Here is a 13,760-nt window from a genome sequence, read left to right on the forward strand (position 1 = left end):
CCTCCTCACCTGGCTCTTGGGAGGCCGAAGAAGTCCCTTCCAGCACCAGTTGGGTAGGAGGAAATTTATTGAAGGCGGACGACACTTGGAAGTGAACCTCTTCATTCAAGTGATGCATCTGCATTGGAGATGAGCTCTTTCTAAGATGGTCAAAGACATAAATGGGATAGATAATGAACAATATTGATGAATGCAATGTAAAGCAAATTCGTGACTTTTATGCTGGAGGTGATATAATCAAGGGATTGGTCGAAATTGAAGGGGAAGATGGAACCGTTTCTATACATTGGTCGTGTTGACAATTTAGTTTGCACTGTTGCATGTGTTTTTAAAGAGAACCCTGTCTATTTTAAAGGGATTTGTTTGACGTGAAGGGATTCAAGTCAGGGAGGAGGAGGCGGTGGGGGTCGAGGTTTGCTAGTGTAGACAGCTGGAGAACTATTTAGTAACTCAAATGATCTGTTTCTCTGTGATAAACACGTATCTAGCACCAGTTAGAGAATAATCTTCCTCATCTGAAACACTCGCATACTGAGGGGAAAAAACATTTTATGAAAAGTAATCAAGTGATGTTGCAGAATTTTATTCTGATTTTGCAATAAATACTGGAGTTTTTTTTCACGTAACTGTACCTGCACAGTTTTTCCTTGTCAGGTTGTTTCAGTGAGGCACATTAGTAAGTATATTTTTTTCTTGGAAATCGCAACAGTGAATAATTAGTCTTTTCATATTAGTCCTGACGAAGGGTCTCGGCCCGAAACGTCAACAGCGCTTCTCCCTATAGATGCTGCCTGGCCTGCTGTGTTCTACCAGCATTTTGTGTGTGTTGTTGTTTGAATTTCCAGCATCTGCAGATTTCCTCGTGTTTAGTCTTTTCATAATTGGGTTTCACTGTATAGACTGACTTGTACTGAATGGCAACAGGTTGAAGCAGTGGTAATTATCACAGATGGTGGGATAGAATTGACAGTGTAGAAAGAGGTGGCTGACAAAATACTCTGAAGAGGCCAGTGAAATTTCGAAGTGTTTCTGATGGCATTTCCAAGAGATATCGTGCTGTACTACAGAACAGAGAAACAGACTCTATTTCATTAGGTTAATTAGGGTTAACCAAGGTTAAAAAAAACCCCTGCTAATCTTTGACTTCTCTTGGTAAAGAGCAGGGTATACTCCTAAGTGCTGCCTGTATAACTCCTCTGCTGTTACTGTCTAATCATTCATTCTGTTATTCCTTACAAGGTGTTGTTGGCACTGAAGGAACTGTTTTCTTGTGTAAAAAAACAATCTCTGTACTCCCAAGAAAAATGAATTGCATGATGCAATTTGGACTGTTTCAATATGATGTATGTTGGGAGGTGTACCGGGTAGTGTGGCAGCTTGGTTCAATTCCCATTGCCTGTATCTGTTATCGTGCTTTATCTCTAAATAAATAATCCCGGGCGCCGCCATTCAGCTAATTATTTATGTAACAGGTTTTCCCCCAAGCCATCGACTACCAACCTACTGACCTCTGCTGTGCCTATTGTCTTGTTTATTATTTATTGTAATGCCTGCACTGTTCTGTATTACTTTATGCAGTCCTGGGTAGGTCTGTAGTCTAGTGTAGTTTTTGTGTTGGTTTACGTAGTTCAGTGTCGTTTTTGTATTGTTCATGTAGCACCATGGTCCTGAAAAACGTTGTCTCATTTTTACTGTGTACTGTACCAGCAGTTATGGTCGAAATGACAATAAAAAGCGACTTGACTTAAAGTAAAGACCAAAAATCAAGCTGCTTATTGATGAATAAGAATCCTAAATAGTGAACATTTTAAAAGAATAATTCTGGTCTTAAAGTCAAGGAATTCTATCCAGGTGTTGTCAATTGCAAGTTTCGTGAATTAGCAGACTGAAATCTACTTGCTCTGCTGTTTCATCAACTTCTGTCCTCATTGCCCAAGCACACATCTCTGGCTGTACTGTAGGACACAAGCCAGGGGTTGATAGATGTATTATTGTTATCACGTTTCGTGGGAAGTGGGTTAGGGGAAGAGATTTTCTTTTAATGCATTTGCAGGATGTGGGCATTTCTGGCAAGGCTGGAATTCCTAACCTAGGACTGATTCACTTGAGTACTGATGCAGGAGTTTAGCCCAAAATGTTGGCTTTTCCTTTCCATCACAGATGCTGCTTGACCCATTGAGTTGTTCGGTGCTCTGGATTCCAGCATCTGCAATCTCTTCTCTCCATTAGCCAAGACATTTTTTTTTAATTCAATAGGAATCCAGTACCTTCAACCAAATTGTGAGGAGCTACATGTTTAATAAGATTAAAATCTACCAATTGCAGTTACATTATGCAGATATTTGTAGTTTGTAGATACTTGGATTACTAACCTGTTAATGTAACCATTGTAGTGATGTGCTACACACAGCGCTGAAATAACGACACGCAGTCGGTATGTCGTTTTGAGACTAGTTTATTCAAACTTCGCGGCGCTGGCATTTAATCCCTAGCGCCCGCCCTCTCCGGGCAGAAATGACATCAGAGGTACATTACCAAAGTCTCCCCCTGCGCGCTGGCTATTTGTGAGCCGGTTCGCCTGCACAGAAAGTGGGTCGCCACATAACCCCAGAACCGGCAATACACCCCCCAATGTCCACAGTCTGGATCAGCCTCTGTTTGGGAGGTCTGCCTCTGCGCCGCGGTGCCTGAACCTTGACCGGCTGCGCCAAGTCCACATGGGCTGGTTTGAGTCGGTCCACCGTAAAAACCTCCTCTTTCCCCCCAATGTCCAGAATGTACGTGGAATCGTTGTTGTTGATCACCTTGAACGGCCCCTCGTACGGCCGCTGTAGCGGTGCCCGGTGTCCGCCCCTTCGTACAAACACAAACTTACAGTTCTGCAGGTCTTTGGGTACATGGGTCGGGGTCCGTCCGTGCTGTGAAGTCGGTATGGGGGCCAGTTTGCTGAGCCTCTCACGTAGTCTGTCCAGGACTGCTGCGGGTTCTTCCTCTTGCCCCCTTGGGGCTGGTATGAACTCTCCTGGGACGGCCAGGGGTGCGCTGTACACCAACTCGGCCGACGAGGCGTGCAGATCCTCCTTGGGCGCTGTGCGAATTCCAAGCAGGACCCAGGGAAGCTCGTCCACCCAGTTAGGTCCTCTCAGGCGGGCCATGAGAGCCGACTTCAAGTGACGGTGGAAGCGTTCCACTAGTCTGTTCGACTGTGGGTGGTAGGCGGTAGTGTGGTGTAGCTGCGTTCCCAACAGGCTGGCCACAGCCAACCACAGGCTGGAGGTGAACTGGGCACATCTGTCGGAGGTAATGTGGGCCGGTACCCCGAAGCGTGCTACCCAGGTTGCGATCAGTGCTCGGGTGCAGGAATCGGCAGATGTGTTGGTGAGCGGGACCACCTCGTGAACCAGTCTACCATAGTTAGGAGGTACTGCGCTCCTTGGGACACTGGTAGGGGGCCCACGATATCCACTTGAATGTGGTTGAACCTCCGGTGGGTGGGTTCGAACTACTGCGGCGGGGCTTTAGTGTGCCGCTGAACCTTGGCTGTTTGGCACTGCGCGCACATTCTGGCCCATTCACTGACCTGTTTGCGAAGTCCGTGCCACGCGAACTTGCTGGAGACCAGCCGGACGGTTGTCCTGATAGATGTATGGCATATATGTCAATCTCAGGGCCCGCGGACCAAATCCAGCCCGTGGTGGAATTATCTTTGGCCTGCGAGATAATATCTAATTACTATTAAAGCTGGCCCCAGTAATCGAAGCGCCTATGGCGTATGATATAGCTAATGCTGAGTTTATTCAGGTACCAGGTTTTCAGGGTTTTTAGTGTTTATTCGGCAGTCTTCTTCATAAGAAACGGAATTTGTAAAGTGAAACATTTTGTAGTTATAGCAGAGACTGAGACACATGAGAGCAGGCTGAAAAAACGGAGGCAATGAAAGCTGCGTTCGCACGCGTCCGACTGATCCGGCCCGCATGAAGCTGCATTTTGCTCAATCCGGCCCATGACCTAAAATGAGTTTGATACCCCTGGTGTATGGAGTCGAAAACTCGACGCCTCCAGGCTGCCGGGACGATGGGGCGAGGTTGTCCGGTAGCCACGTCGCACAGGAGGGTCCTCTCACCTGGGCCTACTAGAAAGTCCTGCAGCTGCAAACCCGAGACTGCGGTCCTGTAGCTGGGCATCTCGTCATCTGCCTGCTGCGCCTCCGCCAGTGCTGCAGAGTCCACCCTCAGGGACAGGGTCTGGACAGTTGGTCTGGAGAGTGCGTCCGCCACGACGTTGTCCTTTCCCAAGACATGCTGGATGTCCGTCATGTACTCGGAGGTGTAGGACAGATGTCGCTGCTGGCGAGCCGACCAGGGATCGGACACCTCAGTGAACGCAAAGATCAATGGTTTGTGGTCCGTGAACGCGGTGAACGGCCTGCCTTCTAAGAAGTACCTGAAATGCCGGATTGCCAGATACAGTGCCAACAGCTCCCGGTCGAAAGCACTGTACTTGAGTTCGGGTGGTCGTAGGTGCTTGCTGAAGAACGCCAAGGGTTGCCAGTGCCCCTCGATGAGCTGCTCCAGCACCCCACCAACTGCTGTGTCGGGTGCGTCCACCGTGAGTGCGGTTGGAATGTCCATTCTGGGGTGAACCAGCATCGCGGCATCTGCCAAGGCTTCCTTGGCTTTAACGAAAGCGGCCGCGGCCTCCTCGTCCCAAGTAATGTCCTTGCCTTTACCCGACATCAGGGTGTACAAAGGGCGCATGATATGGGCTGCTGAGGGGAGGAAACAGTGGTAGAAGTTCACCATACCAACGAACTCCTGTAGGCCTTTGACCGTGTTGGGCCGGGCAAAGTGGCGGATCGCATTTACCTTGACGGGCAGAGGTGTTGCCCCGTCTTTGGTAATCCTGTGGCCCAGGAAGTCGATGGTATCGAGACCGAACTGGCATTTGGCCGGGTTGATCGTGAGGCCGAAATCACTCAGGCGGGAGTAGAGCTGGCGGAGGTGGGACAGATGCTCCTGGCGACTAATGCTGGCTATAAGGATGTCGTCCAAATAGATGAACGCAAAATCCAGGTCACGTCCCACCGCATCCATTAGCCGCTGGAACGTCTGTGCGGCATTCTTCAGGCCGAACGGCATTTGGAGGAACTCGAACAGGCCGAATGGGGTGATAAGTGCCATTTTGGGGATGTCTTCAGGGTGCACCGGGATTTGATGGTATCCCTGGACGAGGTCTACTTTGGAAAATATTCTTGCCCCGTGCAGGTTTGCTGCAAAGTCCTGTATGTGCGGCACGGGGTAGCGGTCTGGAGTTGTAGCCTCGTTCAGTCTGCAGTAGTCGCCGCATGGTCTCCAACCCCCGGCTGCTTTGAGCACCATGTGCAGGGGGGAGGCCCATGGGCTGTCAGACCTCCGTACGATCCCCAATTCCTCCATCCTCTTGAACTCCTCCTTTGCCAGGCGGAGCTTTTCCAGGGGGAGCCTTAGTGCGCGGGTGTGGAGGGGTGGTCCCTTGGTCGGGATGTGGTGCGGAACCCTGTGTCTGGGCGTGGCTGCCGTGAACTGCGGTGCCAGAATCGATAGAAAGTCCGCCAGGATTCTGGTGAATTCGTTGTCCGACAGCGTGATGGAGCCCAGGTGTGGGGCCGGCAACTTGGCTTCACCCAGGGAGAACGTCTGGAAAGTCTCGGCATGTACCAGTCTTTTCCCTTGCAAGTCGACCAGTAGGCTGTGAGCTCACAAGAAGTCTGCCCCTAGGAGTGGTTGGGCCACCACGGCCAGTGTGAAGTCCTGGCACCGAACTGCAGCTGCACTGTGCGGGTGCCGTAGGTCTGTATCGTGCTGCCGTTTGCGGCCCTCAGGGTGGGTCCTGGCTTCCTGTTGCGGGTGTCGTACCCCGTCGGGGGCAAGACGCTGATTTCCGCTCCGGTGTCAACCAAGAAGCGGTGTCCTGACTGTTTGTCCCAGATGTACAAGAGGCTGTCCTGGTGGCCAGCCGCCATAGTCATTAGCGACAGCTGGCCCTGGCCTTGGCCCTTGTAGGGCGGGCGACAACTGAGGGCAGTTGCTCTAGGAACGCTTGCTCGAACATGAGGCGGGGCTTGTGTCCGTCAGCCAGGGCCAGCATCTCGGTCATCGATGCTGATGGCAGTCTGTCTCCCAAACCGTCCAGGTGTAGCAGGCAGGCATCCCGCTCACGCTGTGAGAGGCCAAAGGTCCCAGTGAGCAGCGCTTTGAATGCTTCATATTTGCCTTCTTCCGGGGGCGACTGTATGAAATCCGCAACCTGATGGGCCGTCTCCTGGTCAATGGCGCTCACCATGTGATAGTAACGCGTGGAATCAGAAGATATCTACCGAATCTGGAACTGGGCTTCTGCTTGGCTAAACCACACGCGTGGTCGCAGCGTCCAGAAAGTCGGCAGTTTTAGCGAAACAGATGAAGAGTCGGTCATCTTTGGTCCAAATCCCGTTTGGACCGTCGGGGTCACCAATGTAGCGATGTGCTACATACAGCGCTGAAATAACGACACACAGTCAGTAAGTCGTTTTGAGACTAGTTTATTCAAACTTCGCGGCGCTGGCATTTAATCCCTAGCGCCCGCCCTCTCCGGGCGGAAATGATGTCAGAGGTGCATTACCAAAGTCTCCCCTCGCGTGCTGGCTATTTGTGAGCCGGTTCGCCTGCGCAGAAAGTGTGTCGCCACACCATAATGCTTCCCTGAACTTGTAGGGATACTTGTTGGAAGCAAATAGCATTGGAACTGCTTTTGGGGGAAGGTGGGACCAGTACTGGCCAGACGGTCTACATCTGGGCTGGGCCGGGATCAATGTCCTAGGGAGATTGTTTGCTAGTGCTGTTGGGGAGGTTTTAAACTAATATGCAGGGGGTTGGGAACCCACACAGAAAAGAGGGAAGTGATGCAGAGACCAAAGCTAGAGTTAGTGAAGAAAAAAGTAGAGTAGAGTGCATAAAAATACAAAGCAAAAATCACATCGGTCACTAGATTCTAAAAGGACAATGAGTATAAGGGCACTTTATCTAAATGCCCGTAATATTAGAAACGAGGTTAGTTAACTTGTGGCACAGATCAATACCAAGACATATGATTTAGTGGCCATTACAGAAACCTGGTTGCAAGGTGGAGATGACTGGGAATGAAATATCCAAGGGTATCAGGTAATACGGAAAGATAGGCAGGAAGGCAGAGGAGGTGGGGTGGCGTTCTTGATTAGGGATGAGATCAGGGTGATTGTGAGAGACGATATAAGATCTACGGAGCAGAAAGTTGAGTCCATCTGGGTAGAGATTAAGAATAGTAAAGGGAAAAAATCACTGGTGGATGTTGTCAATAGGCCACCTAATAAAAATATTGCAGTGGCAGAGGCAATTAACCAAGAAATAACTGAGGCCTGTAAGAACAATACGGCTGTTGTCATGGGGGATTTTAACTTCTCGTAGATTGGGTGAATCAGGTTGGTCAAGGAAGTCTTGAGGAGGACTTCATAGAATGCATCTGTGATGGCTTTCTTGAGCAGCATGTTGGTGAACCTACAAGGGAAAATACTATCTTAGATCTAGCCTTGTGTAATGAGACAGGTAAGATTAATGATCTTGTAGTCAGGGATCCTCTTAGAAAGAGTGATGATAGAATGATTGAATTTCGCGTAAAGATGGAGGATGAAATAGATCTAAAACTAGTGTATTATGCTTGAACAAGGGAGACTACAATGGGATGAGGGAGGAGTTAGCTAATTTGGATTGGGAGCACAGGCTATTTGTGGAATGCTTTCAAAGAGATTTTTCACAGTGCTCAACAAAAGTATATTCCAGTCAAAAGGAAGGACAGTAAGTGTGGGGAGAGCCAGCCTTGGATAACTAGGGAAAGAAAAGATTAAATTAAATTAAAACCTCGTGTACAAAGTCGCAAAGAGTAGTGGGAGACTGGAGGATTGGGAAAACTTTAAAAAGCAACAAAAAACAACTAAAGAAATAAGGAAAGGGAAGATAGAGAATGAAAGTAAATTAGCACAAAATATAAAAACAGATAGCAAAAGTTTTTATAAATATATAAAGCGGAAGAGGGTGGCTAAAGTCAGCGTAGGTCCCTTGGAAGACGAGTAGGGGAAATTGATATTGGGTGATAAGGAAATGGCTGAGGCGTTGAACAACTATTTTGTGCTGGTCTTCACGGTGGAGGATACGTCTAATATGCTAAAAAGGATGTTATAGACGAAATGGGGAGGTGAGGACCTCGATAAAGTTGCTGTCACTAAAGAGATAGTGATGAGGAAATTAGAGGGCCTGAAGGTAGATAAGTTCCCTGGTCCTGATGGGATACATCCCAGGGTGCTGAGGGAATTGGTGGAGGCTATAGTAGACGAGTTGGTAGTCATTTAACAAAACTCTCTAGACTCTGGGTAGGTCCCGGCGGATTGGAAGACAGCAAATGTCATGCCACTTTTAAAAAAAATCTAGGCAAAAGACAGGCAACTCTTGGCCAGTTAGCTTAAGATCTATAGTCGGGAAAATGCTTGAAGCTGTCATTAAGGAAGAAATAGCAAAACATTTAGAAAGGAGTGTTTCCATTAGACAGATGCAGCATGGATTCAGAAAAGGCAGGTCCTGTTTGACAAACTTACTGGAGTTCTTTGAGGACATAATGAGTGCAGTGGATAGAGGGGAACAGGTGGATGTTGCATACTTGGAGTTTCAGAAGGTGTTCAATAAGAGATTTATAAATAAGATACGGATGCATGGAGTTGGAGGAAGTGTATTGGCATGGATAGTGGATTGGTTAACCAATAGAAGGCAGAGAGTTGGTATAAATGGGTGTTTCTCCAGTTGGCAGTCAGTGGTGAGTGGGGTGCCGCAGGGGTCGGTGCTGGGCCCACGGCTGTTTACAATTTACATTGATGATTTGGAAGAGGGGACTGAGTGTAGCATAGTAAAATTTGCTGATGACACTAAACTGAGTGGAAAAGCAAACTAGAGAGGATGTGGAGAGTCTGCAGATGGATATAGATAGGTTAAGTGAGTGGGCCAAGGTCTGGCAGATGGAATACAACTTTGGTAAATGCTAGATTGTCCACTTTGGAAGGAATAGTAGAAGAACAGATTATTATTTAAATGGTGAAAGATTGCAGCATGCTGTTGTGCAGAGGGACTTGGGAGTGTTTGTTCATGAACTGCAAAAAGTTGGCTTGCAGGTACAACAAATTATTAAGTTAATGTTGGCTTTCATTGCCAGAGGGATTGAATTTAAGAGCAGGGAGGTCATGCTGCAACTATACAGGGTACTGCTGAGGCTGCACCTGGAGTAGTGTGTGTAGTTCTGGTCGCCGTACTTGAGGAAGGATATACTGGCTTTGGAGGCAGTGCAGAGGAGGTTCACCAGGTTGATTCCAGGGATGAAGGGGTTAACCTATGAGGAGAGGTTGAGTCGCCTGGGACTATACTGTCTGGAATTCAGAAGAATGAGAGAGGATCTTATAGAAACATACAAAATTTTGAAAGGGATAGATGAGATAGAAGTAGGAAAGTTGTTTCCATTGGTGGGTGAGACTAGAACTAGGGGACATTGCCTCAAGATTCAGGGGAGAAGATTTAGGACGGAGACGAGGAGAAACTATTTTTCCCAGAGAGTGGTGAATCTGTGGAATTCTCTGCCCAATGAAGCAGCTGAGGCTTCTATACTAAATATATTTAAGATACAGTTAGATAGGTTTTTACATAGTAAGGGAATTAAGGGTTATGGGGAAAAGGCAGGTAGATGGAGCTGAGTTTACGGACAGATTAGCCATGATCTTATTGAATGACGGGGCAGGCTCGATGGGCCGGATGGCCTACTCCTACTCCTATTTCTTATGTTCTAATGTGTTCAGGTGCCTAATGGATTTGTCTTTGAAGTGGAATGTTAGCACAAAGTTAACTACTGTTGAAAAACATGAGCATTTTTCTTCCTGGGTAATTAGACTAAATGTAAATATAAGACCATAAGACAGAAACTGAATTAGGCCACTATGTCAATCGAGTCTTTTTCACCATTCCATTATGGTTGATTTATTATCCCTCCCAACCCTGTTCTCCTGGCTTCTCCTCATACCTTTGACAGCCTGTTAATCTCTAAATATACTCAGTGACTTGGCCTCCACAGCTGTCTCTGGCAATGAATTTGTCAGATTCACCACTCTCTGACTAAAGAAATTCATCCTCATAGAATAGATGCCCCTCTATTCTGAGGCTGTGCCCTCTGGTCCTAGACTCACCCATTGTAGGAAACATCCTATCCATAACTATTCTGTCTAGGCCTTTCAATATTAAGTTTCAATGAGATACCCCCCCCCCCCCCCCCCATTCTTCTAAACACCAGTGAGTACAGGCCCAGACCCATCAAACACTGCTTATACATTAACCCTTTCATGACCCTCTTCTGGACTCTCTCCAATGCCAGCACATTCTTTTAGATAAGGGACCTCAAAACTGCTCACAATACTCGAAGTGCTGTCTGACCAATACCTTAATGCCTCAGAATCACATCCTTGCTCAAAATGAGTGCTAACATTGCATTTGCATTCCTTACCACTGACTCAGTCTGCAAATTAACCTTTAGGGAATTCTGCATGAGGATTCCCAAGACCCTTCGCACCTTAGATCTTTGACTTCTGTCTCCATTTAGAAAATAGTGTGCCCCTTTATTCCATCTATCAAAGTGCATGACCATACACTTCCCTGCATTATATTCCATCTGCCACTTCTTTGCAATTCTTCCTTCTGCTGACTACTTGCCTCCTTAGCACTCACTACCTGCCTCTGCACCTAACTTTGTATCATCTGCAAACTTGGCCAAAAATCCAACAGTTCAGTCATCCAAATCTTTGATATATAACATGAAAAGAAGTGGTAATCACTAGTCACAGGCAACCAATCAGAATAGGCTCCCTTAATGATGACTATTCCTTCCTGCCAGTCAGCTAATCTTCCATCCATGCTAGAATCTTCCCTGTAATACCATGGGCTCTTACCTTGTTAAACAGCCTCATGTGCGGCACCTTGTCAAAGGCCTTCTGAATTGCTAAGTAAGCAACATCCTCTGACTCCTTTGTCTATCATGTTATATCTTCAAATAATTCCAACAGATTTGTCAGGTGAAATTTCTACCTAAGGGAACCATGCTGACTTTGGTCTATTTTATCATGTGCCTCCAAGTACCCCAAAACTTCATCCTTAATAATGGTCTCCAGTATCTTCTCAACCACTGAGGTTAGGCTAAATGGCCAATAATTTCCTTTCTTCTGCCTCCTCTCTTCCCCTCCCTTTCTTAAAGAGTAGAGTGACATTTGCAAATTTCCAGTCCTTTGGAACCATTCCAGTATCTTTTGGTTTTTGACAGATCATTAGTAATGCCTTCACAATCTCTTCAGCTGCCTCTTTCAGAACCCTGGGAAGTAATCCAACTGATCCAGGTCACTTATCTACCTTTGAACCTTACAGCATCCCAAGCACCACCACCTTCATAATAGCAAGTACACTGACTTCTGCCCCCTGTCAATTAAGAATTTTTGGTATACTGCTAGTGTCTTTCACGCTGAAGACTGACACAAATTACTGTTAAGTTCATCCGCAATTTATTTGCTCCCCCCCCCCCCCCCCATCCCCATTACTCGGTGTTGTTTTCCAGTGATTCAATATCCACTCTTGCCTTTACTCTTTATGTATCTAAAATACATTTGGTATCCTCTTTGATGTTATTGGCTAGCTTTAATATTTCATCTTTTCTCATTATGATTTTCCTTTGGTTACCTTATATTGGTTTTTAAAAGCTTCCTAAACTTCTAACTTCCTACTAATTTTTGTTATATGTCCTCTCTTTTGCTTTTTGCTTTTTGTGCCGTGTTTGACATTCCTGGCCAGCCACAATTACCTCGTTCTTCCTCATCTTTTGAGATGTATCTAAGCTGCGACTTCTGAATTGCCATTGCTGTTCTGCTGTCATCCCTACTAGAATCCCCTTCCAATCAACTTTGGACAGCTCCTCTCTCATGCATCTGTAATTCCCTTCACTGCAATGTAATACTGATACATTGGACTGTATCTTCTCCCTCACAAACGACAGGGTGAATTCTGTCATATCACTGCCTCCCAAGGGTTCCTTTACCTTAAGCTCTCTAATCAAATCTGGTTCATTACACAACACCTAATCCAGAGTTGCCTTTTCCCTTAGTGGGCTCAACCATAAACTCCTCTAAAAAGCTATCTCATAGGCATTGTACAGATTCCCTCTCTTGGGATCCAGCACCAACCTGATTATATCAATCTATCTGCATATTGTATGTGTATATAAGTATGTGGAATAAGATTTTGTTGTCTTTTCCCCTTAAGAAAATGTGTAAAATTTTATCAGTTTTGTGATTGAGGTTGTATTTCCAGCTTCCGATACAACAATCTTGCCCATTTCATGGAAATTAAAAAAATGAAATTACACAACTCATTCTTTGAACTCTCAATACCTTAAGTTTTCTCTTCGTCTGCATTTGTGATGGAGATGGATGGTCCTTCAGTAGTTTGTGAGGTGAAGAGGAGATTTAGGATGATGACGTTCAGCGAGGTTGAAATTCAGAGAAAATGGGTTGCACAATTATAATTTACATGTTTCTGAATGCAGCTGGTAGGTGCAGCATTTATTAATGTTACGCATTTAAAGCATCAGCTGTATGCTTGGAATTCAAATCCTGCCACTGTCTGTAAGTTTGTTTTCCCGTGACTGCGCCGGTTTTCTCCATGTGCTCTGCTTCCTCCCATATTCCAAAGGTATGCAGCTTAGGGTTAGTAAGTTTTATGGCTGTGTTGTGTTGGTGGGGACACTTGCAGTCTGCCTCCATCTACATTTTGGACTGGGTTGGTCGTTGACACTGTTACACAATACAATATTAAAAATGCAAATATACATATAAAACAAGTTAGTAGTAATAAACCTAAAAGTGTAGGAATAATAATAATCAATAATAAACAAGCTCTATCGATGTCTAGGGGTAAATAAATTGTCATAGGAAAGTATAGGGTTCATAAATGCTGAATTAGTTATGGTTATTGTGTTGAAATCGTTGGGGAGAGAGAGAGCGAGCGAGATGTAACAGCAACAGTTGCGGCAGGAAAACCTTTTTGTGGCTTTCTTAATCTGCCGTATCATTGTGGTCATTCAGTTATGACCTCTCTGGTCTTCGGCTAGACCGTTCTTCTGTGGTGGACTCATCACTCTGGCATGAGTGGACACACACACAAGTCCCCACCGGCCCTGCTGTAACACTGTGAGCTTTACTGACCGATCTCCTGATTCAGTCTCTGAAACTCCCACCTTTCCTGTGGGTTCCCAACACTCAGTCAATGTCCACTGGTGTGTCTGAAGGGTGTCTCTTCAGACCTGTCTTTTTATCCCCACTCACGGGGTCTCAGCTATCCATCAACTCTGAATGACTGTGTCCATCAAATCAGGCCACTCCTGCTATCTCCTGCAGAATGTTAAGGAGTAAAGTACAGTCCTTGTAGTAGAAGGTAAATAATCCAGGAAGAGTCATAATACAGTAAATCAACAGTCTCTCTCCTCCTCTTATCTGTAGCAAATGTTCTTGCCTGGGCTTTATCTCTCTCTCAGCAGCATAACAACAGGAATAGTTCGTAGTTCTCGGGGAGGGGGGGGAATGGTTAACTCTGCACCCCATTGTCCATCAGGTCTGTTCATCACTCATAACAACACAAAGCAAT

At 46.2% G+C, this 13,760-nt stretch overlaps 1 protein-coding gene across 1 annotated transcript in view; it reads left to right on the top strand.

Moving 5' to 3' along the window:
• Positions 1-13,760, top strand: part of akap17a (A kinase (PRKA) anchor protein 17A) — a 42,273-nt gene that overhangs the window by 479 nt on the left and 28,034 nt on the right. The window lies entirely within an intron of this gene.

The sequence above is a fragment of the Hemitrygon akajei genome, chromosome 4, assembly GCF_048418815.1.
Source record: "Hemitrygon akajei chromosome 4, sHemAka1.3, whole genome shotgun sequence".
NCBI classification, from domain to species: Eukaryota; Metazoa; Chordata; class Chondrichthyes; order Myliobatiformes; family Dasyatidae; genus Hemitrygon; species Hemitrygon akajei.